This window comes from Camellia sinensis, chromosome 2 (assembly GCF_055761805.1).
Source record: "Camellia sinensis isolate YWXY chromosome 2, ASM5576180v1, whole genome shotgun sequence".
In the NCBI taxonomy this organism is placed as follows: Eukaryota; Viridiplantae; Streptophyta; class Magnoliopsida; order Ericales; family Theaceae; genus Camellia; species Camellia sinensis.
Window position 1 is genome coordinate 167,136,534 of NC_138962.1, and position 25,188 is coordinate 167,161,721.

A 25,188-nucleotide genomic window follows, 5' to 3' on the forward strand; every position below is an offset into this window, starting at 1 on the left:
TCAGGTGCACCGGCAGTGGCTGTATCAATCTCGGCCTTCTCGACAAGTGGATCATCATTTGCATCAGACACCTTGACTCCCTACAAACTCCTCTTGACTTGGGCTTGACTCTATGAGACGGTCCGTTTGGTGATAGATTTAATGGGAGAGGCAAACTCATCATCATTAAGGGTGGGGACACCAAGAGATGTAAGAAACCGAGTGAGGAAACACTCATAAGGGAGACCCAAAGACTTGCGACCCTCAAACACACTAATCATTTTGGAGACTATCATTTCAGACAGGTCGATGTGAAAGTGGTGATCAATACAAGACAACACATAACCCTGATCTTGGGTAAGTGAGAAGAATGAGAAGTAACATGGATGTTGGCACAAATGATGATGTTTAGGAGACGGAAACGGGGAAGAAGCTTATCTTGATAAATGAGAGCCCCACCAACCCAAGTCCGGGGAGTGCCATAAAGTTCAGCGGCAACCTGATCAAAATCAACAAAGCTGCGGGTAAGAAAATGATAGTGACAGTTTCGGACTTCCGGAAGATTAAGAAACTGCCTAATGACTTCGTTATCTATGCCCAAGGCTTTGTTACAAACCCAAGCGTGAAAAGAGGGGGCTATTTCCTTGCAAATGGAGTGCATATTGCAATAGCATTCTCGGACTCAGCTAAGATTTTGTGGACCAGAAAAAACCAAGGCTTGGTCATCTCCCTAAAGCATCAAACAGAGGTCGGATCGGAATAGACTCAAATGCACTAGGGTGGACATTGCGTTCTAAGTGAACTTTCCTAGAAACATAGAAATCTCGACAAATGATGGATTTTACCTTGGATTGGAATTTGTCGGTATTGAAATTGGGGCGTGACACGGTGGTTTTACGGCGTTTAGAGGACTCAGCCATGGCTGACCGACAATAGGAAAAGATCACCACAAAACCCCAACCCACCAAGACAGAAACCAAGGAACACCCAAATCCCATTAGAATTCCCAAAAACAAACATAAGAGCACAACACAAATCATTAGTCCAACAGGGTTTAAAAATAAAATTCACAAAACCAAAGCATTATATCAATAACTGTAAGAGCAAGGTAAGTATAGATACAGAGCTAGATCAAGTCCCAAAACCAAACAAATACAGTAGTACGAGAGATATAAAGACAGTAGATTAAGGAAACCAACAACAACACAATGCACTGAGAACATCATAAATTAGCAATTAAAACTCATGGCAAAACAATGGTAAAACAAAAATGAAAGCCTTAAAACCAAACCCTAACAATGAACCCTAGCAAAAATGAACCAAACTGCTAAACAAAAATAAATAGAGAGACAACAAGCCAAAAGATCATAAACGAACCCAACAATGAAGATGAACCCTAGAAAACACAGACGAAGCAGAGCAACACAAGAAATAAGGAGGACGAAAAAAAAAGAAAGAAAAAGAAAGAAAGAAAGACTTACCAACAATGAAGATGCAAGACGGATTGATGAGAGAAACACCCAAAATCGAGGAAAGACAAATGGATGAACAGCAATGAAGATGTAAATGCCTTAGGGAAGAGAGAGAGAGAGCAAACGATGTAAATGGGGAAAAATAGGACTAAAGAGGCTAAAGAAACTATTTAAACCTTAACAGGTCGCTCAAGCGAGAATTTTGTCGCTCGAGCTAAGACACTTACGGGCACGAGATAGCTCAAGCCCAAAAAACAAGCACCCAGAATCTATGCCATCTGCAAAAGAACTGGGTTGAAATAATGCTCGCTGGAGAGCAAGCTTGAGCGAAGAAGGGGGGGAAAAAAAAAAACACTCACACTATTAAGTGAGAGTTGAAACAAAAGGAAATGAGCTCAATAGTAAGAATGTGACACTAAGATGCGATAATCCACAAACCATAAAGCCTGCAAACTTGTAATATTGACAATATGAAGCATAATATCATGAGCAAATCAAATAAATATTGATCAATGAGCATAAGCTACATGAGAATGCACGACTCAAATGCAATCATGAGAGCTCACAAAATGAATGTGTGTGTGTGCAATCCTGGAGAGGCCACAGAGCTAGAGTTAATCATTGTAGTGATCAGATGGCTGGACCTCTGGCAAGAGTAACTAGACATCACAGAGAAAAGTCAAACCACTAGGAATCAAGGGGTACTTGTTGAGTAAACGCGGAGGCTCTCCCTTAATCAATGAGTTCCATTTTTTTTTTTTTGACTTTTCTTTCCAGTGGGCACTCACTGGTGGCATGCACGCTCAAGAGTATGGAGACCAAACCAGAGAAGCAAGGAATTAATGAGGATGGCCTGGTTGGTGCATCCGAGGTAGCCTTTTTCTAATGCTCGGATATCAATAAACTGGTAGAGGAACCGTAGAAGTGAAAAAATGATGGTAGACGGTTAAGAGACTTAACATCACCCATGATATGCCAGTATAGGTCAATTCCTCTAAAAATGTAAAAGAGACACTGTTAGTGGTCCATAGAGAACTTTGATCACTTATGCTGCAATAGTTTATCTCAAAGATGTGTACAGAATGAGATCATGAAGTCAATGAGCATGAGCATTCAGAATGAGCTATGAACAAAGAAGAATGAAAATTTTCAAGTAGCATGGGAGGTGTTTATATGAGTCTAAATGCAGAGATGACAGGAATCTATGACAATGAGATTATAGCATCCAAGTAAACATAAAGCCAATCATGCTCACCCACTCAAGTAACAGGTCACACCCTAGTGACTAAGCACAACACCCAAGGTCTTTCTAAGGAACTGAAACCTAAGAAGATCAAGGGATTTTGTAAAAATATCATCATTTTGATGCTTAGTGGGTACATGTTCAAGAACAACAAGGCCCTCTTCCATTAACTCTCGAATAAAATGATAACGAATGTCAATGTGTTTGGTGTGAGAGTGTTGGACTGAATTTTTAGAAATATTAATGGCACTAGTATTATTACAGAAGAAGGTGATAGTGTTCTGATCTATACCATAATCATAAAGCATTTTCTTCATCCACAACATTTGGGAACAACAACTCCTTGCAACAATGTACTCAGCTTTAGCGATCGAAAGAGAGATGCCATTTTACTTTTTGCTATGCCAAGCAACCAAATTATTCCCAAGATAAAAACACCCTCCAGATGTGCTCTTACGATTATCAATACACCCTACCTAGTCAGCATCAGAAAAACCAATGATTTCAGCTGTAGTGTCGGTCGAGAACCAAATGCCATAACCCAATGTCCCATTAAGATACTTAATGATGCGTTTGATTGCAAGAAGATGAGACTCTTTAGGACAGGCTTGGTAACGGGCACAAACACCTACACTAAATACAATGTCAGGTCGACTGGCTATGAGGTAAAGAAGACTCCCTATCATACTCCTATAAATGGTAGGATCAACATCAGTACCAGATGAATCTTTGGAAAGGTGAAGACTGGTGCTCATGGGAGTACGAGCATGTTTGGCCGACTTTAGACCAAACTTTGACACAAGGTTTTTGGCATACTTAGTTTGAGAAACAAACATACTTGAAGGAGGCTGTTTAATTTGAAGACCTAAGAAATAAGACAACTCTCTCATCATGCTCATCTCAAACTCATGTGTCATGCAATCCGAAAAATATTTCACAAAATGATCAGCAGTGGATCCAAACACAATATCATCAACATAAATCTGAATAACAAGTATATGAGACTTAGTATGTTTAACAAATAAAGTCTTGTCCACACTACCCCTTTGAAAATCATTATCAAGAAGAAAGGTAGTAAATCTCTCATACCAAGCCCGCGGGCCTTGTTTCAACCCATACAAAGTCTTGTCTAACTTGTAGACATGGTTTGGACATTTTGGGTCCTCAAACCCTTTTGATTTCTCTACATAAGCCTCTTCTTTCAAGTACCCATTCAGAAAGGCACTTTTCACATCCATTTGAAACAATTTGAACCCAAGAAAGCATGCAACACCAAGTAAAATACGAATAGATTTGAGACGTGCAACTGGGGCAAACGTTTCATCATAGTCAACACCCTTTACTTGAGTATAGCCTTGAGCAACCAACCTAGTTTTATTTCTAACCACAGTACCATTCTCATCAGATTTATTTTTAAAGATCCACTTAGTACATATCATATTCATGTCTCTAGGTCTGGGAACAAGAGTCCAAACTTTGTTATGTTCAAATTGACCTAACTTTTCATGCATAGCATTGACCCAACTATCATTTAGTAAGGCCTCTTTTATATTCTTAGGTTCAATTAAGGAAACATAACACATATGAGATACCTCTTCCCGAATTTGTCTTCGGGTTTTCATTCGATCTGAGACATTTCCAATCACTTGTTGAGTTGGATGATTCAGTTTCACCCTTGCTGATGGTTTGAATTTCGGACTTGTAGTGACAGGAGCATCAAAAGTGGTGTCTCTTTGTGCACTCTTTGGACTCGGACTTACCTTAGAAGTTGGTGATGGCTTACCTTCTTGAGCTTGGACCTCAACTTCTCCTTGACATTGTAGTTCAGTATCTAGGATTGGAGACTTACCATTTTCTTTCTCATTTATCGTTGAAGTAAGAGAACTTGTGTCATTTATAACCACATTGCTCGATTCCATTAAAGATAGAGTTCGCAAGTTATAGACATGAAAGCTCTGCTAGTGGTTGAACATCCTAGAAAAATACCTTCATCACTTCGGGAGTCAAATTTGCCCAAAGGCTCTCTATCTTTGAAAATGTAACATTTACTCCCAAAAGTTTTGAAGTATTTTACATTAGGTTTCAATCATTTCCACAATTCATATGAAGTTTGTAAAGTGTCGGGCTTTAAATACACACGATTCACAACATAAACATCGGTATTTAAGGTTTCAGCTCAAAACTTTGGAGGAACTTTCTTACTCAAGAGCATGACCCTAGCCATCTCTTGAACAATCCTGTTTTTCCTCTCAACAACTCCATTTTGTTATGGAGTAGTCGGTGTAGAAAATTCATGCTTAATTCCATGCATATCACAAAAATCCAAAAACGAACTATTTTCAAACTCACAACCATGATCAGTTTGGATTCTTATGATACGCCCAATAGAAACACTCTGTTCATTTTGGAAAGGACTAAGACTTAGAAAGCATCAAACGTATCTGATTTTTCTCTTAAAAAATTTACCCATGAAAAACGAGTATAATCATCAACGTTTAAAAAAATGTATCTTTTACCTCCAATGCTTTCAGTGCGGGTGGGTCCCATAAGATCCATACGAACCAGTTCCAGAGGACGTTTGGTTATGAAGCTATTCACCTTTTTATAAGGGGCACATGATTGCTTCCCAAGTTGACATGGTCTACACACATGGTTCACATTCTTACCCAGTTTAGGTACTCCTCTCATAAGCTCTTTGTTGGCTATCTTAGTTAAGTCTTTGAAATTTATGTGACTTAATCTTTGATGCCACAGATCAATATTACTTGTGATGGCTGAGTGGCAAGTGAGATCATTAGTGGTAACAATCCCAAAGCAGTTATCTGATGTGCGAAACCCATGCATGACAGTATTTCCCTTCTTATCTAAAATTTCACATTTATTTTTTGAAAATAATACTTTATGATGGGAATCACACATTTGACTAATGCTTCAAAGATTTTCTTTAAGGCCATTTACAAGTAATGCATTTTCGAGCTTGGGAAGACTAGCCACACTTATAGAGCCCTTACCAATAACTCTAGAAGTGCCACAATCTCCAAAAGTAACAATTCCTCATTTATATTTTTCAAGAAAAGTGAAGTAGGATTTGCCACCAGACATATGACGAGAGCACCCACTATCAAGATACCATAAGCATGAGTCACATGCTTTTAGAGTAGTGTGAACAACAAAACAAGTCAAGTAATCCTTTCTCACCTGTAACACCCCGAAAATTGGGCAGGGTATATCTATTTATGTAACAAAACCCACATAATAGACAAACACACACACACACACACACACACATATATATATATAGCTACCTATTCCATACATTCATTTCCATTAAATCCTAAATGCCAAATATATACTATTCACATCTCAATGCCCTAGTTCCAATCCCAAGCATACATTTTACAACAAGTATGAAATGGAAGCCAAACAGATAATAAGTGCCCTATAGGCTTACAAATTTATCCAAGAACATTCTTGGTTACACAAAAGAGATTTTCAACTCAACGCAAATACAGACTTGGGCTTACATTCAACAAATAACAATAAAACAAAAATGAAGCCTTAGCTCTGAGTCCTCCAAAGTCAATGCCTTGGCGGAGGCATAGCACCTGTACTTGAAATGGTTTCCCTTATAGGGTGAGCCACAGCCCAGTAGAGATATACTATATAACATATGAACCATGACAAGACTAAAGATGAGTATGCTCATGCCATGCTTATGATAAGACAAGTTATCTCTCTTTTTATAAAGCATGCAATACTGAGACGCAACAACAGATATAAAACCATTTCCATTTTAAACTATATCTATTACATGAATACATGCTTTGTGAATCTATAGGTGAGTGTTTAGAAGTAGGCCCTAATGCACTACCACTGTCATTTTTACTAGTAAACTGGAAGGCTCGACACCTAACCGTGCGGTTCCACATCCCCTACCCCGATTCACCAAGTATTCATCTTTTCGCAAACATATACATTTACAAACATTTCTAAAAAACAAATACGTTTCGAATGAAATGAATGTAATGCAATGTCCAATGCAACAAATGAGAGATGTGGTTCGATTTACCTAAGTCTCATGCCTTTCTACAACAATCATGGCTATCCTCCACTGATAGCCCAAAACAGATATTTCCAACCAAATATTTAAATAATTAAATTTCAAAAATTTTGATAAATACAATCTATTTCACATCTCATCAAATATGAATAACTACACTAGTTTTCATATCACAATCACGCCCGGTAACCTCTCAAGGCCTATTTCTAACCGTGTCAGTTTTGTTCCAACAGATACATTAAGCAAAATAATACCGTTAATGCCCAAGAAAACATCATTTTCTTTCCAAACTCATTCTCCAAGAGTTATTCAACTATGACATCCTATTTTGATCAAAAACCTCAAAAGTTAAATGTAATTCCTTTGTTTTCTTTAAAAATGCTCTTTTGGTCACAAACCGGTAAAAATTTCAAAACCGATCGAGTCGAAGTTCGTTTTTGTTCAAATTTAAAACATAGCTCTTTTATAACCTTACAAACATATTCCAAATTTACACTTTTGCAATTTGGGCATCAACTCTTTATTTTTCTCAAAATTTTCCTTTTAAGCAAATAAATCACAAATTTTTTCAAAAATTTTAATTAAATTATATACAACTCTAGGCTCCATATAATTAAGTAAAAGTGCATAAAGAAGTGTAGAAAAAATCCCTATCTCGAGATTAGGAGAGAAAATGAATGAAAACTCCAAACTTCGACGTTGCCGAAATTCGATCTCTATCAGTCAAAACGAAATTCTTGAAGTGTTCTTCAATTTGACCTTAAGAACTATGGTCAGCAACTCAATGGATCTTGCTAGATCAAGAAAAGAATTAAGGGTTTGTGGTGGTGTTTAGAGAAAGATGAGAGAGAGATATGTTCATTAGCTTTGTCCCGCTTTTCTTTTGCAGTCGCCAGCTCAGGCCCAAGGGCTTTAATTTCCTTAAGGATTTGTTTCTCCTCAGAAAATGGAATACTTTCATGTTGAATATGGTAATGTAAGCTTTTAATAAGATTATTATATTTTATATATATATATATATATCCATCTCCTCAAAAAGTGGAATACTTTCATGTTGAATAAGGTAGTGCAAGCTTTTAAAAAGATTATTATATTATTATATATATATCCATCTCTCTCTATGTATATAATTAAAAGTACAATTAGCAACTTTATAAGATTTTGTGACCTAATTTATAAAATGATATCATTATTTCTTCACCACAAATATATTTCGTTTGCTTGTACACATCAAAAAATATAATATTTTGCTCACCACGAAATATACGCCCATTTTATTTACTACAAAAAAAAATATATATATAATTTTTCACCATATGGTACACACCATAAAATCAACTATCAAATATTTATTATAATCCTATATAATAAATAATAACAACTCCTAAGGTGGTTATTACCAATCATATTTTAAAAGGACCAAACAGTTAAACGTGAACAAACTCAATTTAATATATATATATATATATATATATTTTGGGGTCATTACAACACGCATATCTTTTTAGTCTTAGCAAAATTAGGATTGGCAGTCTTGGTAAACGTTTTAGCATTGTGAACACTCTCATGAATTTTAGTGTTCTGCCTAGACATGTAAAGTTGTCTGCTAACCCAAACAGTATTAGAATTTCTACCCTTTTGAGACACCTTACCAAACAACTCAAAACAATAAGAATAAATGTGGCCATACCTTCCAAATTGATGACAAACAAAAACAGGTTTTATCTCTTTTTTGTTGATCTTACTCCCGTTAGGTAGATAAAGAGAGGGATCACCCTGTTGCATCTTCATATTTCCCTTTGTTTGAGTCTTGATGTTATGTGATGTAGAGGTCTGTCCCTGGTGAACTGTCGTGTTACCATAGCCTAGCCCACTTTGGTCACAACCCATTTGTTGAGACCCAATGATGTCTTCTAATGTCTTTGAACCTTTGTTCCACATGGCAATTGTGGCTCTAGCATCTCTGAGTTCTTCATCTTTTTGACCAACCATCTCTTCCAATGCAACTTGTGACATCTCAAGGTTTTCAATCTTTTCTTCATATGTGACATATATTTTCAGAAGTTCATTCATTTCGGTCTCACAAGATAGAAGTTTTCCATATAGGTCTTGCCTGTCATTAGAGATCTTGATGACATTCTGCTTTGTTGTTGCAATTTCTCCTTTTAGTTTAACAATCTAGCTTTCACGTGCTTTGAGCTTGAGAGTGAGTTTGTCATTGATCTTGGACAAACTCAAAGACTCATCATAAAGCTTTTCATAAGCTTATTGTACGTCATCACCATGAATCTCATCATTTTCTTCCGAGGTTTCATCATCTTTTTTTTGCTCTTCTTTCTCCTAGACCTCATCCAGTCAAGCAACTAAGGCAGGAAAGTTCATAGAGGGTGGTGAAGCTGATTCTCCTCTTCCATGAAATTGACATAGAATGTCCCATGTATCTTTAGCCTTTGTGCAGTGAGCAACCCGTTGCTGCTCTTCGTCAAAAATTGCTTAACGGATGGTAGTTAGAACTCTTTGGTTGCTCAGATTGTCAGTGCTTTTAATATCCTCTTCAATGGCTTGCTAGCCCTCCGAGTCGTGAGCTCTTAGAAACATCCTCATTTTGATCTTCCAGAACAGATAATTACTCCCATCAAAGGTAGGAGCACGGTGCAGATTCTGACCACAAGCAAATTCCACTGGCTTTAGAGGAGGTTGAGTGATAGTAGACCAGAATGCCATGTAAGTACTATCTCTGTTTTCACCAGATTCGATTTCTTCGGGTTCTTGCTCTGACCCGCTTTAATCATCCCAAGTCATCGTATAGACTTTCTTCCAGTTCTTTTTCGATGAACATTCAAGAGCAATGTGTCCAAACCCTTGACATTCATAACACTTGACACCTTTCCCTTTCACAGTATTCTTTTCATTTTTTGGAGCAATTTTTGGTGGAAAAGTTTTGAGTTTATCATTTCCCTCATCTTTTGAACTAGGATCCTTGAAATTAGATTTCTTTTTTTTTTAATTTTTTTTTGAACTGCTTGGTAAATATAGCCGTCATTTCAGACTATAGATCAAACTCAATCTCAAGGGTCTTAACAGTCTCATGAGCACTAGTCAAAGCTACACTATCTTTTTGTTTTTTCTTAGAAATATGGTGGGCTTCATAAGTTTGCAAGTTTCCAACCAATTGATCAAGCTTGAGAGTATCAACATCCTGAGCCTCCTCAATAGATGTAACTTTTGATTGGAACCTCTAGGGTAAAAACCTCAAAATTTTTCCAGCGACCTTAGCTTTAGGGATTTTTTCACCAAGTGTGAAACATGAATTCATGATGTCACTAAGTTTAGCATAAAAGTCATCAAACATCTCATCATCACGCATAAAAATGTGTTTCAAAAGAAGTGGTGAGACATTAAAGTTTTGACTTTTTAACAGAAGTAGTACCCTCGTGAATAGTTTCAAGAATATCCCAAGCCTCTTTTGCTACCTCATAAGTGCAAATACAATGAAACTATTCAGGTGTAACGGAACAAAAGAGGAAATTGAGAGCCTTTCTGTTCAAACTCGAATTTTGATAATCGAATGTGTCCCATTTATCAAGAGGTTTGGGAATTTCAACACCATCAATGGTGATAACAGGTTCACTCCATCCTTAGATCACACAGTGCCAAACTTTCCCATCGATAGATTTTAAAAGCGTTCTTATATGAGCTTTCCAATAAGAATAGTTTGTACCATCAAGTAACAGAGGTCTATGAGTCGAGTTACCTTCACGAATTGAATCCATATCACCAATCACAAAGAATCACACTCTTATAGTTTTGATAAAACAAAGAGTGACCTACTCTGATACCAATTGAAAAACCTAAGTGATTTGTGATTCAGCTCAAGATAAAATACACTAGTTCCCAAACAATCAAAACTACAAATCTTAATCATCAAGCACGTACGAAAGTGATTTAGACTATTGTTTCAAACAATAATAAGCCGATACAAACGATTTTTACGTGAAAAAGCCACAATTGGAGCACCCCCAATTGTGATTTAAAAACCACGGGCAAAACGCCGCAAATCAATCCACTATGAAGGAAAGAAAGAATACAAAACAACCAAACAAATTACCCAAACTCTATCAATTTGTCTTCAACGATTTGTATCTCTTTCACCGCAACCTTCGTCTTAGAATTGATTAGATTGATATTGATTCCACAACATTCACGTCGATTCAACGACTGCGTACAACTTTGAACACCTTTAAACACTCCGCGCTTGAATTTCCGGATTCCATCGAAGAATAATACTCTTGAAGATGATCACTCAAACAACTCTTTGATGTGAATTGTCAAACTATGTGAGTTTAATACTCAAGCATACATCAAAGGAAAACTAGTAAAATAGTCCCAAAAGAAAACCCTAGAGCCCTCAAAACAGATCTAGCAAAGTTAACCCTAAAACAGATTGAAACACAAATATATAGAAAATAGAGGATGCGCATGTCGCTTAAGTGAAGACTCTCTCACTTGAGCAAGGAACCAATTATGCGTGAATTTCTTAAGTGGCGTTGCTCGAGCCAAGCTTCCTTCACTCGAGCACACAAACTTCCTTTCCAAAACTTTTGCAGACATAGACAACTTTTGGAAGCAGGACTTCTTCGCTCGAGCTAGGACATCTTCGCTCGAGTGAGCAAGACAAAACAACCAGGAACCTTACAACTCGATAAACATTGTTTGTTTGTGGTATTGACAAAACTAAGGGACCTAACATGCACCTATGACACCCGGTCAACTAGTGAAATGGTGTGGTTTAGGAGGGAACTACAAAGCTAATTACGATAGGTCTGTGAAGACGAAGATCAACAAGGATCGTATTGGTGTTATTGTACATGATCACCAGGGCCTCGTCATAGTAGTTTTATCTGAGGGGCTGAGGCATTGGGTAAATGTTGACTGTGTAGAAGCCATGGTTACATTCAAAGCAGTCCAATTTGTGAAGGATCTAGGTTTAGAAAACATCTATTTGGAGAGTGATACAACAAATGTGATCAAAATGATTAATGACCCAGGTGATGCTATCTCTCAATTTGGACACTTAGCTCATGGTGTCCATGATTTACTGAGAAGATTTCGATCTACTACTGTGTATCATGTTTTTAGGAAGGATAATTCTGTTACTCATTGCTTGAGTAGATTAACATTTGATTGTGTTGGGCCAATGATTTGGATGGATGAGGCTTCACCAACATTGGTTCATTTGATTTTGTCTGAAGGTTCTCAATCTTAATAAATTACCTCACACTTTTTAAATTAAAAAAAAAACTTTTCAAGGTGACCACATTTTTATTATAAATGGAAAGTTATCTCTAACTAAATAATTTAAATAATAATGTTACATGGATTACATTTAGGTATCATTTCATGTGTCATTATGGTCTTAAGTTAAATATTACCTACCATTTATATGTTACCAATACAATAATTAAGCAATACAAACAAGAGATATCCAGCTCAATCCACTGAGGCCACTTCGGGCTCGCTTCGACAATCCGAACCAAATTGTGATGAGCATATTATTCATATCAAAAATTATTTTTATGAATATTAATATCAATTTGATCGGATCATATTTGTCTAAAAAATTGACAAATTATATGATTTTGAAGAAATCTGTTTATTTATTTATCCTTTAAACAATTGTGATCTGATTAAATAGTTACTGATAATCAATCAAATTGATTTTTGCTACAAATAATGTATTCAATGGATCCCACAAAATAAATAGTTCGAATCGTCCAAGCTAACTTGAGGTATGCCCACAATACATAGGACTAGATCTTTCCAGTCCAATTGGGGACTAGTGAGAAGCTAATCCCATACAACAATAATCCAAAAAATAATACTACTAATATATTAGTGACATGAATGTGTTCATGCTAGTTAAGTGGTGGTGGAGATATGGGGTGGAAGATAATTCATTATGGAAGAAAATTATTATTAGCAAGTATGGGGCTGAAGAGGGGAGGTGGTTACCAATGCAGGGAGAGAATGGTAGTGAATCTAATATGTGGAGTGATATTTTAAGTGTGGCAAAATCTATTCCTGGTTTGCTGGAGTTTTTTCTTTCGAAGTTCCAAATTAAGTTTGGAAATAGGAACAGGGTTGCATTCTGGCATGACAGATGGATGTTGAATGTACAGCTTAAAAAGGAGTTTCCTAGGTTATTTATGCTATCTGTAGAAAATGAAGGCACTCTGAGTTCTTTTATGCAACGGAGGGACAGTTTTGGGGTTTGGAAGCTCTTGTTTAAAAGACCCCTACTTCCCTGGGAGGAATGGGAGGTCATAAGGTTGCACGAAGTAATTAGAGATGTTCCTTGCATTAATTTGGAATTGTAGGACTCAGTAAGTTGGGCTGCATCTTCTTCAGGTGTTTTCACGGTGGCCTCTTTAAGAAACTGGCATGAGACTACTCAAGGTTCTTCATTACAAGTTCCTAGGTTGCTTTGGAATAATGTGGCACCTCCAAAAGCTTAGTTTTTGAGCTGGTTGGCGTGGAAATGGAGGGTCAAAACCACAGATATGATGGTCAAATTTGGGGTTCTAAGTCCAGCAATGGTAAATGAATGTCTCTTTTGTAAAAATGAAGTAGAAGCTGTGGATCATCTCTTTGTGCTTTGCCCTGAGGTGTGGAAGGTCTGGTCTAAGTTGTTGCTATGGTGGAGGTTAAACTGGGCAACACCTGTTAGTGTGGAGAGTTTGCTGCTATGGTGGTTGGGAACAAAATTCAAAGAGCTGGTGTTGAAGATATGGAGGCTTGTTCCAATTGCAATGCTTTGGTCAATATGGCGACTTAGAAATGAATGTGTTTTCAATGGGAAACAACACAATATGAAAGAGTTGTGTGAGATAGTTAAGGTGCGGATTGGGTTGTGGGTGAAGTATAATCTGCCTAATATACATTATTCAGTGCATGATGTTGTGGAAAATTTGAATCAGATTAGATTATGTTTATGAGTGGTTGGAATGTTTTCTGTGTGGGCTCTATTAGGTAGTGGAGGATGGTCTCAGTGGGTGATTTGGGTGGGGGCTGGAAGGTATTCTATTGCTGCTTGATGTTGTTTTGTTGTTTCTGATCTCCAATTAAAGCTGCTTTGTCTCAGTTTCTGTTAATCTTACTCCTTTGTTGTTGGTCTGCTCTACTCAGTTGTGGACTGGCTCTTTTTGATACAGAAGTTGCTACAGAATGGAGGTGTATGGTTGGGTAGTTTGCTATAGAGTTGCAGTTGGATTGCTGATGCTGTATGAGGTTGGAATGCTGATTAATTGATGCTGGTGTATGATGCTGTATGAGTTGAAGGATTTTCAACCAAATCTGGGGGATCTAAGGATACTGATTATCCTTGGTTGCATAAAGATGCACTTCTTAAGACTTAGTCCTCTGGTTGATGATTCTGGAGAGTATCTTTCTATGCTATTTTGATTAGATCTATTGTGGCTTGTTGTCTTGTTTTGCTTGTCCCCTCTTCGGTTGGTTTCTTATCAACTTGTCGGCTTAAGCTAGCAGATGATTGTGTATCCTTCTTGATGCCAACTTAGTTGGGATTAGGGTGGTTTGCAATGATGCTTTTTGCTCTTGCCTCCGCTCTTTGTTGATGTATATCATGATGTATTTTTGTTATGTTATCATCAATAAAGTGTTTATTTTTTTTGCTGATAAAAAAAAATATTTATGTATTATATATTTTTGTTTACCATATCATTGTCATCATTGTATTGATTTAATGGGATCAACTATTCATGTTTGTTACTAACAAAGATGTGATATATCATATGAGAATGCATATACTCGGCGTTCCCGTAAACAATGGTTTACGGACAATCAATTAAACCTTGACACATCATCATTTTGTGTTCTATCTCTTCTTTCTTCTTACCTCCAAAGAGACCGCGGCCATTCCACACGAACCAGTCATCATCGGTGTAACTCTACCCATTTTTTGGATTAAAATTGATTTACGAACGAAAATCCCTTTTGTATCGCATTCCATACAGCAGGTTGGTGGTGGGAGTTGGGGAGAGAGGGAGGGAGTAACGGTGGTTAGTGGGTCGAAGGTGGTGGTGTTCGGCGGTTGACAATCATTGCTTCAATGTTGGTGGTGAGAGAGAGAGAGAAAAGAGAAGCACATATCAAAGAAAGGAATGGAAATGATCAGGTGCATGCGTGTGTTCTTTTAAATTTTGATAAAGTTGACCAATTTTTGAAGAGAAAATGTTTGAGGGCCACAATTTTTGTGATCACAATGGCTCAAAACTGCTAAAACGATGTCGTTTTGGGTGCAAAACATGCCAAAACGACGTCGTTTTGGCAGTTTTGAGCTATTGTGGCCACAAAAATTGTGACCCTCTAGCATTGTTGTTTTTGAAGTGTCAGTATTTGATAGGGTGACAGAAACAGTGTACTTACATCTCCAGATCATATAACTGAATAAATGTGGTGATTAATAATAACATTATTATAAGGAAAATATAATTTGAAAATGAAAATTTCCAATTTATTTTTTTTATTATCAAACCCAAATTAATGAGCCTACTTTTTTAAATTGCCGCCACTTTCTTAATGTCTATTGGCAATAAAATCGAACATTATTCAAAATTATATATGTAATTTTGTTCCTGTGGGGGTTCATAAAAGACAAAGACATTGTGCCTGTTTGATGTAACTTAAAAACTGCTTATTTCAGCTTTCAGTTTAATTTAAACTATTTTAATATATTTGGTTTAACTTATAGCTTATAATTTATAGCTTTTTGGAAGTCAGAAATCAGCTTATTCTTTGAGTGGGGCAGGAAATGCTTAATTTATAAGTCAAAAATCAACTTATGTTCATAATTATAAATTATAAACTGTTTAGACATAAACTATAAATACTTTCTCACAACTTTACCAAACAAAATCATTATCGTTTCTGATGATAACAGTGGCCACTATAGCATCTTCGTTCCCATTGTCTATCGTCTTTTAAGAGTCAGACGATCTCATAGACCTGCTGTATTTGACGAGGAGTCCCAAGTAAACCATATGCCATTTTGGAACATTGGGCAATGCCCCAGATAATTGCCTTAAAGGTGATTTGTTTGGTGGATTAGCACATGAGATTGGATTTTATATTTAATAAAATAGATAATTTAATATTTATTTGGAAAAATGAATTATATACTATTAATTCAGTCAGATTAATAATCCTCTACCTATGGGATAATTCAAATCTCACGGAGATGTGGATAGAATTAGGCAGATTGGGCCAACCTTTAGAGTAACCAGTTAAATGATAAAATTAACACTCAAGTATATATAAAATTTATTTCTTTAATTTATTTCTTTCATATTTTTTTAAACATGTTGAATTATTTTAAATCTATGTAAACGAATCTCATGATATATAATAGTATTCTTTTAATTTTTTTTTCTTTTTTGTATTAGTAAAATTATAAATGCAAATATGTTACGTATTTAAATAAAATTAAAAGTGTTTTTGTAAAATAAAATATACTTTAAATAAAATAAAATAAATTATACTTCAAATTTAAGTATTGTCATTGTAAACAATTTAAACAATATACTTCATAATTTTCAAATTAAACATGAGATTTATTTAAATAGTCATTTCCGTACATCTAATCCTATGAGAAAATAAACATATGATGCAAATCATTTCTACCGAAATAGTCCAAGAATTATATAAACTAAGACTATCAATCCATTGCATTACAATCTCTTTTATCCAATCTGTCTAAAAAAAATGACGTTAAAGTATTGTTTTATTTATAACTCCTAATCTTCTTTAGCTTTCCTTTTGTTTTGTATCTTTTTTTAACACCATCCAAAAAAAAATAGAGGTATGGAAATGCCACCAATGTTATCAGCATGATGTCATTTTGTCGTTAATAGTGTAAGAGAACATCAATGACGTTTAGCAAAACTTTTTTAACTGATTTTTTTGAGTTGAAATTTTTTAGTTTGAGATTAAAAAGTTAGTTTGCATTGATTTTTTTAAACTTTTATGAGAGAAAATATGAAATGATTATGATTTAGATATGATGTTTTGACCTATTTTGAAAAATAGGTTAAAAGTCAACTTATTGGCTTTTTGATTTTTTTGATCACATTACCTTTCTATTCTTTTGCACCTTTTTCAAAAAAAAAAAGTCAAAAACTAAAAGAATCAACTTTTGACCTATTTTCCAAAATAAACCTTTGTCTTATTGACTTATTTAGCTAATTTTATATTTTATACTTTTTTTAATCCAAAAGCCCCTAGCAAACGATGCCTTAGCGGTTAAATGTCAACGTTTGTTAAGCATTGATAAGACAAAACTGCAATTATACTTGACATTTAATATAAAGCGCCACAGTGCTTCTTCAGAGTGTTTTCATACTCTATAGTGACATTTTTCTAAATGCCACTAAATGTCAAACTTTCTATGGTGCAACTAAAATCATTACAATGCACCATGATGGAAAATCAAGTTTAATATAATTGTCATTTCATAATACAATATTGCAAACCATACTAGACCATAAACATTATTTTGCACTATCAAATAGGTTATTAGAACAAGTTCTTGTATATGAATGATTATTTATCAGGTAATATTTATATGATTAATTTATACAGTGATATTTACTATATTTATATTGATTTTTATTTAATAATATGAAGTGATCATTAATGATTGGTGGAGGAAATTATAAGCACCTAATAAATTCTTAGATTATTAGGGTTCATGTAATTATGACAACTTAATTATCAGACAGCATGAAAAGAAGCCCAAATATAATCTCTCTTTCTATCTCCAAAAGGTTTTGACTTGATACATTTGAAAAGTAGACACATTACATAGTTGTGTGATTAGGTTGTTTGATTCTCCCCTAATATAATCTACTTTTCAAAATAAGTCTGTCATATTGATTTATTTAGCCAATTTTGGCCTTTTTTTAAAAAGTGGATTAAAAGTCACTTCCCAACTTTTAACCCATTTTTAGTCACATCATCTCTCACATTTTTTACACGTTTTTTTCAACAAAAAAAAAAAAAAACCAAAAAAAATTTAAAAATTCAACTTTTAAGCATCTTCCTAAAATAAATTTTTATCTTTTATGCTTTTTTAACCCAAAAAGCCCTAGCCAATCGAAGCCTTAGCGGTTAAATGCCAACGTTTGTTAAGCATTGATAAGATAAAACTGCAATTATACTTGGCATTTAATATAAAATGCTTCTTCATAGTGTTTTCATACTCTACAGTGACATTTATTCTAAATGCCATTAAATGTCAAACTTTCTATGGTGCAACTAAATCATTACAATGCACTTTGATGGAAAATCAAGTTTGATATAATTGTCATTTCATAATACAATATTACAAACCATACTAGACCATAAAATTATTTTGCACTATCAAATAGGTTATTAGCATAAGTTCTTGTATATGAATGATTATTTATCAGATAATATTTATATGATTAATTTATATAGTAATATTTATTATATGTATATTGATTTTTATCTAATAATATGAAGTGATCACTAATGATTGCTGGAGGAAATTATAAGCACCTAACAAATTCTTTGATTACTAGGGTTCATGTAACTATGACAACTTAATTAGCAGACAGCATGAGAGGAAGCCCAAATATAATCTCTCTTTCTATCTCTAAAAGGTTTTGACCTGATACATTTGAAAAGTAGACACATTACATAGTTCTGTGATTAGGTTGTTTGATTCCCCCCTAACATAATAGGCAAAGAATCATTATACATTAACTAAACTATGATGACTCTTGAGTGATAATCACTTCTTTGATGGACCCTGAGCAATACCATCCGTGGAAAGGCTCACCCAAAATGGGGAAAAAGAAAAAGAAAGAGAAAGAAAAGTCATCCATGAAAAGAAACAAATTGATCGATACTATTTCTATATAAGAGATTGGGTGACACGGGTTGCCCCAAAATCACTTTTCTTGGCTGGCAAATTAGATATTTTTAAACAAAATACATTTTTTTTTATTTAAAAAATATATATAGTTTTCAAAAGAAATATTTTCTTTTATTTTGTTGCATTCTTGAAAAATATGTTAATGGTTGTATTAGTAGTGATTGGGGTGGTGCAAATAGTGGTGGTAGTGGGGTGGAAGTGGAGGTGGCAGTGACAGCATGTGGTGGCGGGGTGATGGTGCCAATAGTGTGGTGACATTAAAAAAAAAAATTTAATTTGAAAAATATTTTTCATCTTTTAAAAATAAAAAAATATTTTCATTGAAAATAGAATTATTTCCATGATCATGAACATATTTTTTATTGACCTTGTTTTTCATTATGCACTACAACATTTTCTTAGTTTAGTGACATTTGAAAGTGCCACAAAACTATTCTTCTAATGACATTTTCTGTCTTGTGACATTTTGAACAAGTGCCACTTCTATCGGTGCCACGGTAGATACTTGCAAGTGCCACTGCACCATCATGGCTGAAAACTTTCAGTGACATTTTAATGTCATGGTAGATATTATTTGTGGCTCTATCAAGCGCCATTAAAAAAAGAGTTAGTGACACTTGTAAGTGTCATTACACCATCAAGACTAAAACCTTTCAGTGACTCTTTAATGTCATGGTAGGCACTTGTAACAACCCTCATTTTGACTTAGTCATACTTGCATACATTTGTGGATGATCTTGTTTTAATATGAATATTTGCAAATCTTGTCTTGTTTTGCTTGAATGATTGCTTGCATACTTTGTTCTTGCCTGGTGTGTTGCCGAGGCCGTCTTAAGCCTGGCACCTTTGAAACCTTTATCACTTAGAACTATCTTGGAACCCCTTTGGTCGACCCCCATTTTCACCTTGGCATATTGGCCGAGATGTGCACCATCTGGGCCGAGGTGCGCGTAGCCTAGGCCGAGATGTGCATCATCTGGGCCGAGATGTTGATATCTAGGCATTCAAGATCCTTGATCCTTGTGTGAGTGATTTTGTTCCTGAAATGGTATGACCTAGACCGAGGTGTGGCACATCTAGGCCAAGGTGTGGTATAGTTTAGTCAAGTGTTGTCCTTCCAAGCCGATGTCCTTGCCCTTGCCCTTTTGATTTCCGGAGTCTTGTTGTTAGCCGATGTCTTTACTTGCCGGTGTGTTCGTGCCACCCAGCTTGTTGAGTACGCTTTGTCTTAGTCTTGTCTTGTCAAGTCAGTCACCTTTTCGAGTTGAGCGAATCAGCCGATGCCACGTGTCCCGACAGAGGGATTAAGTCAGAGTTTGTCGTAAGAAGCAAATCATTTGTATCAATCTTGCCTTTTTAGAGAGAGAAGCTCTAGTGAGAAGGAGGGGAAGTTTGAGCTAGAGAGGGTGACTTCCAAGCTTGATCGTTAGAGCTTGAGCCATTAGATTCGAGTTTTGACGTTAGAATCTTAACCTATTCTTGTTGTTCTTATTCATCATCTAGCTGCATTGCACGATCAAACCTGTTCCGCACACCATTCATCGATTTAAAGTTGGTTTTAGAAAGAGAAAAACGATTTTCATGTATTTTTGAGGAAAAGCCTCATCTGATCCGAAAGTTGCATTAAAGCTCATGTTTTTGTGTTTGTTTTGCTAAGATCCTTGAGTGTGGGTACCCAGGTCCATGTTTTCGAATTCATAGCATGAAGTCTCAGCTGTTGTAATAGCAAGTTTCGATCTTTGCATTTATCTTCCCTATGTTCACGTTCTTCAAGTTTTTCATGCTCCTGTTCTTCATGTTATCAAGAGGGAAACCCAAATTTTTCCCGACTTCACTTTTGAATGTGGCCATCGAGGCTACATCTCGGTAAGGAGGTGTGGGACCTCGGCCTAGACCTGGTAGCTTCCCAGCGTGTTGTTCCAGAGATAAGAAACTGTGTTTCAATTTGATTGACTTAGTTTTGAAGAATGCCGAGGTCATTTGCATGTAAGCTAGACTTGTTGTGAATAGTGCATTCAATAGACTTTGCCATGTGTTGTAGGACTTGGACTGGCCTTGACCCCGACGTTTGAAGAACTAGGTGAGTGGTATTTCTAATAAAGTTATATTATCAATGTTTTGAAGAACTTTGCTTTGCTTGTCTTGAAAGATATTTGTTAAGCATGAATGATTGTCCTTAGTTTCGTATCTCGTATCATATTTGTTTGAATGACCTTCTCGGAAAGTCCCTTGTGCTGGAGGACTCTAAACTTCCGCAGCACATCTCGTTTGAAAGTCCTTTGTGCTGGAGGACTCTAAACTTTCGCAGCACATCTTGTTTTGAAAGTCCCTTGTGCTGGAGGACTCTAAACTTTTACAGCACCCTTGAATTGTACTCTAGTGTTAGAGGGCTACGGGCCTTTGTAACATAGGTCCCTTGTGCTGGAGGACTCTAAACTTTCGCAGCACATCTTGGCTTGAAAGTCCCTTGTGTTACAGGACTCTAAACTTTTGTAGCACCCTCGTTTGAGATGCCTATCTTGCTTTGTCTTGCTTTGCCACGGACGGTGTACCGCGTGGATATGTTTACCGGAATGTTATTGTTTGTAATATGTGATGTTAGTAAGTATTCCTTGAAACTTTGAAGATTTGTTAGATGGACGAGGTCCATTCCTTGTTATATATAGAGCTTGTCTTGTATTATTTGGAAAGGATTTCGGCTATTTTTCATGCAAACCCCTTTATTATTTATACCATTCACTGAGTATCCAAGTTCACCCTCTCTATATATATGTAGGTGATGAACAAGAAGGCGGTGACGCCTAGATGTGATTTCTGGAGCTTGTTTTGGGTTTTGATTATGTTGGCTTAACCTGCATTTATGTCGGCCATCTTGAAAATCATGCTTCTCGACTTGTAATTTTTGTACTTCGAACACGTCGGCTGAGAAGCCTTTTGATCACGATGTATGTTTTTGTATGATTGTTATGTCAGCAAAGAAGATGTCGGCAACCTGGCAGGCTGTGTTCTTAGACCTGTAATTCGTACAATTTGTTTATGTCGGCTTGTGGAGTCCTTTGCTAATACGAAAAATATAACTTGCATTTTGCTTTGTTTGTAATTGAGTTATAACCCATATGTAAATGGTTGCTATCTCATTTGACTTAATCACAGCTCTTATCGAGCACTTGTATTCGAAATTCTGCTTCCGCACTTGTGAGCCCCATATGTTTATACTCCGAATGTGTGTGTGAATCTTGTAAGTTGGCCTTCGGTAATCTCGGATTACTGGCCATCACGGTACTAAACTACTAGGGCTTGTTTGGGGTCGTGAAAGCACTATTCGTGACGCTATCAAGTGCCATTCATGATGATAATTCGTTGTAGAATAATTTGATCCGCTCTTGCGGAGACTCGAACCGCCAACCTTCCGCACCATAAACCTTATACACCACACTCTTCCCACTACATCTCTATACCACTACATGATTATATATGCAACATATATTATTTATATAGTACATACATCCATATTAATATAAAAGTATATGTATAAATATAATTATTTTATTGAACATAATTTATGTAAAATAAACTATTTACTACCAAAATAAAAAAAAAGACTACTTTTGGCGACTAAAAATATTTTTTAGTCGCCAATTCTATACTTTTGGCTACTAATTATTTTTTAGTTGCTAAAAAACTTAACTTTTGTCGACCAAAATCGGATTTGGTCGCCGAATATGCACTTTCAGCTACCAAAATTTTAGTCACCAAAAAATTTTATTCCCGCCTTAGGATTTTAGTTCTCCCGCGTTAAAAATGACCACTTTTGGCGACTGAACTTATTTTTTAGTCGCCAATTGTAGACTTTTGGCTACTAAAATTTTTTTTGGCACCAAAAAGCTTTACTTTTGGTTACTAAAATTTTTTTAGTCGGTAAAACCCATATAATCAGCGACCAAACTTATTTTTAGTCGCCAATTGTAGACTTTTGGCTACTAAATTTTTTTAGTCGCCAAAAAGTTTTACTTTGGGCTACTAAAATTTTTTTAGTCACTAAAACCCATATAATAAACGACCAAACTTAGTTTTAGTCACCAATTGTAGACTTTTTGCTACTAAAATTGTTTAGTCGCGAAAAAGCTTTACTTTTGGCAACTAATGCTGTTTTGACCAAATTTTTTTGGTCAGGAAATTTAGTCGCCGAATATGGTTTTTCCTGTAGTGTATATTGAGTTTAATTCATTTATTTTTAATCATTTATTGCATTTTAAAAATTTAGAAAATATATTGGCATTTTTTGTTTTTTTCAAAAATGTCATTATAAGTTTGGAAAGTTTTTGGCTTAGTGGCATTTCTCAAAATACTATAAAATATTTGTTTACGACACTTTTCACCTAAGTGCCATAAAAAGTAATTTGCACCTACCTAGTGTCCTAACATTTTTTAAACAATGCCATTGCAACTAAAGTTTAGTGGCATCTGTTGGTAAATGGCACGAACATAATTTTTTGTGTCATTATTTTATAAAATGCCATAAGATTGATGTGACATTTCTTTATTGAAATGCCACTAGAGCCTTATATGTTTTGTGGTTCTATAGCATTTTTCTAAAATATTTAATGCCAATTTTTATTTTTGTGACATTTTCTAAAAACATGCTACTAGTATAGTGTCACTAAAGCGTAAATTTGCTGTAATGACATTTTTGTTGTAGTGAAGTGACACTTTTTTTAATTGAAATGCCACTAGAGCTTTGTATGTTTGTGGCTCTATGACATTTTTCTAAAAAATGCTAATGATGCCAAATGTCAAAAAATATTATTTTTTTCATAAAATATTTTTTGACCAAACAAATAGAATACAGTAGGACTAGTGGAAGAACTATTTTAAAAATAAATAGAAGAAAGTAAAAAATGTTGTGAAATTAATAAAAAAAATATTTTAAAATTTGTGAAAACGTCTTATCTTCCTTAATTACATTATTATTATCTTCTTGTATCCCAACAACACTTATCAATAAAAACCTTCTTGGACTTTGGGTTTGACCCCATAGTGTTATCGTCACACTTTAGAGTGGGATTAGGGGTCATCAATTGATCTGTGGGCAAAAAATCTAGTATTATCTCACACGTTTCATAATTCGTTTCGGCTTGCTTGACTGTTCATACTATCTCATCCCATACAAGACCATTTAGAACTTTGGACAAAGGGTTGAAACCAAAGCCTACCCATGAACTCGTCCCGGACAAGCTTGCATGGGCAAATCCAACCAACCATCTCATTAGCTCAACTCAAACTATTATGTCAAAATAATAATAACAATAATAATATTATCTAAAAGAATAACACAATTAAATTCAATTTTAATTCATCAAAATCAATACTGTTCCATTAAAAAAAAAAAACAAAAAAAATATATTTGACAATTCATATTATCCTTATAAATAGTACTTTAAAATAATATAGGAACACAATTTGTTAAAATTGAGTTTGATAATGATCGGTAATATCTTCTTAACTCTTAACTTTTTACATATAACATTGTCATAATTTGTTAATTTGGTGAATTTATACTTTAATTTATTATTTTAATAGTATTAATTAATTTGATCATATGAATTATTAAAAAAGAAAAAACTAATAAATGTGTATACCTTAATAATATAAGTCTAATAAAAAATATGTAATCCGATTCAGTTTGATTTTGGCCCGTAAGATTTGGGTTTATAGGTGAGACGTGGTTTAGTTTTTTTAAATAAGTTTGGCCCGTACCATCCCTTTGACTGGTTAAAACATGAAAATCCCATTAATATATGGGACATGGAAACAATAGGTGTGGTGAGGGAATGATCAGGAGTTCAAATTGATGGAGCAACAGCGACTCCTTTAGTTGTAATCTAATCGAACTTTACTAACAAACTAATAGGGTGTGATAAGAAAAATGTCGGGAGTTCCAAGTGATGGAGCAGCGGCAACCCCTTTGTAATCTAATATAACTTTACTGACAAATTAATATTCTACGATCTTCAACAGAAAATAAAAAATAAATATAAAAATAAAAATAAAAGCCTTCTTGGATTATGCATAATGTAACCCTATCTAATTCATCCAATGCGAATTAGACTGGGCTTACTTTTATATGTGGGCTGTATCCTGGCTGGAAATGAAAGTGGGTGTGCATATTATAGGCCCATTCTTACAAGCCCATAACTCAAATTCCTAAAATAAACCAACTGATGAAAGGAACGACAAATAATAATAAAAGAAACAAATAATATGATAATAATACGGAAGGTTGTGCTAGGACAAGTCCACGTAGAGTTTTATTATTTTTTTTATTATTAATTTTTTTTTTTTTTCAACAAGTGGCCTTTTTAAACTATTTTTATTGCAAAAATATTTTAGAACTCTAAAATAAGAGCACTAATGGAGCTCTAGGGGGTGGTGAGTCCCATGTGATGTAATGTTTTGATTT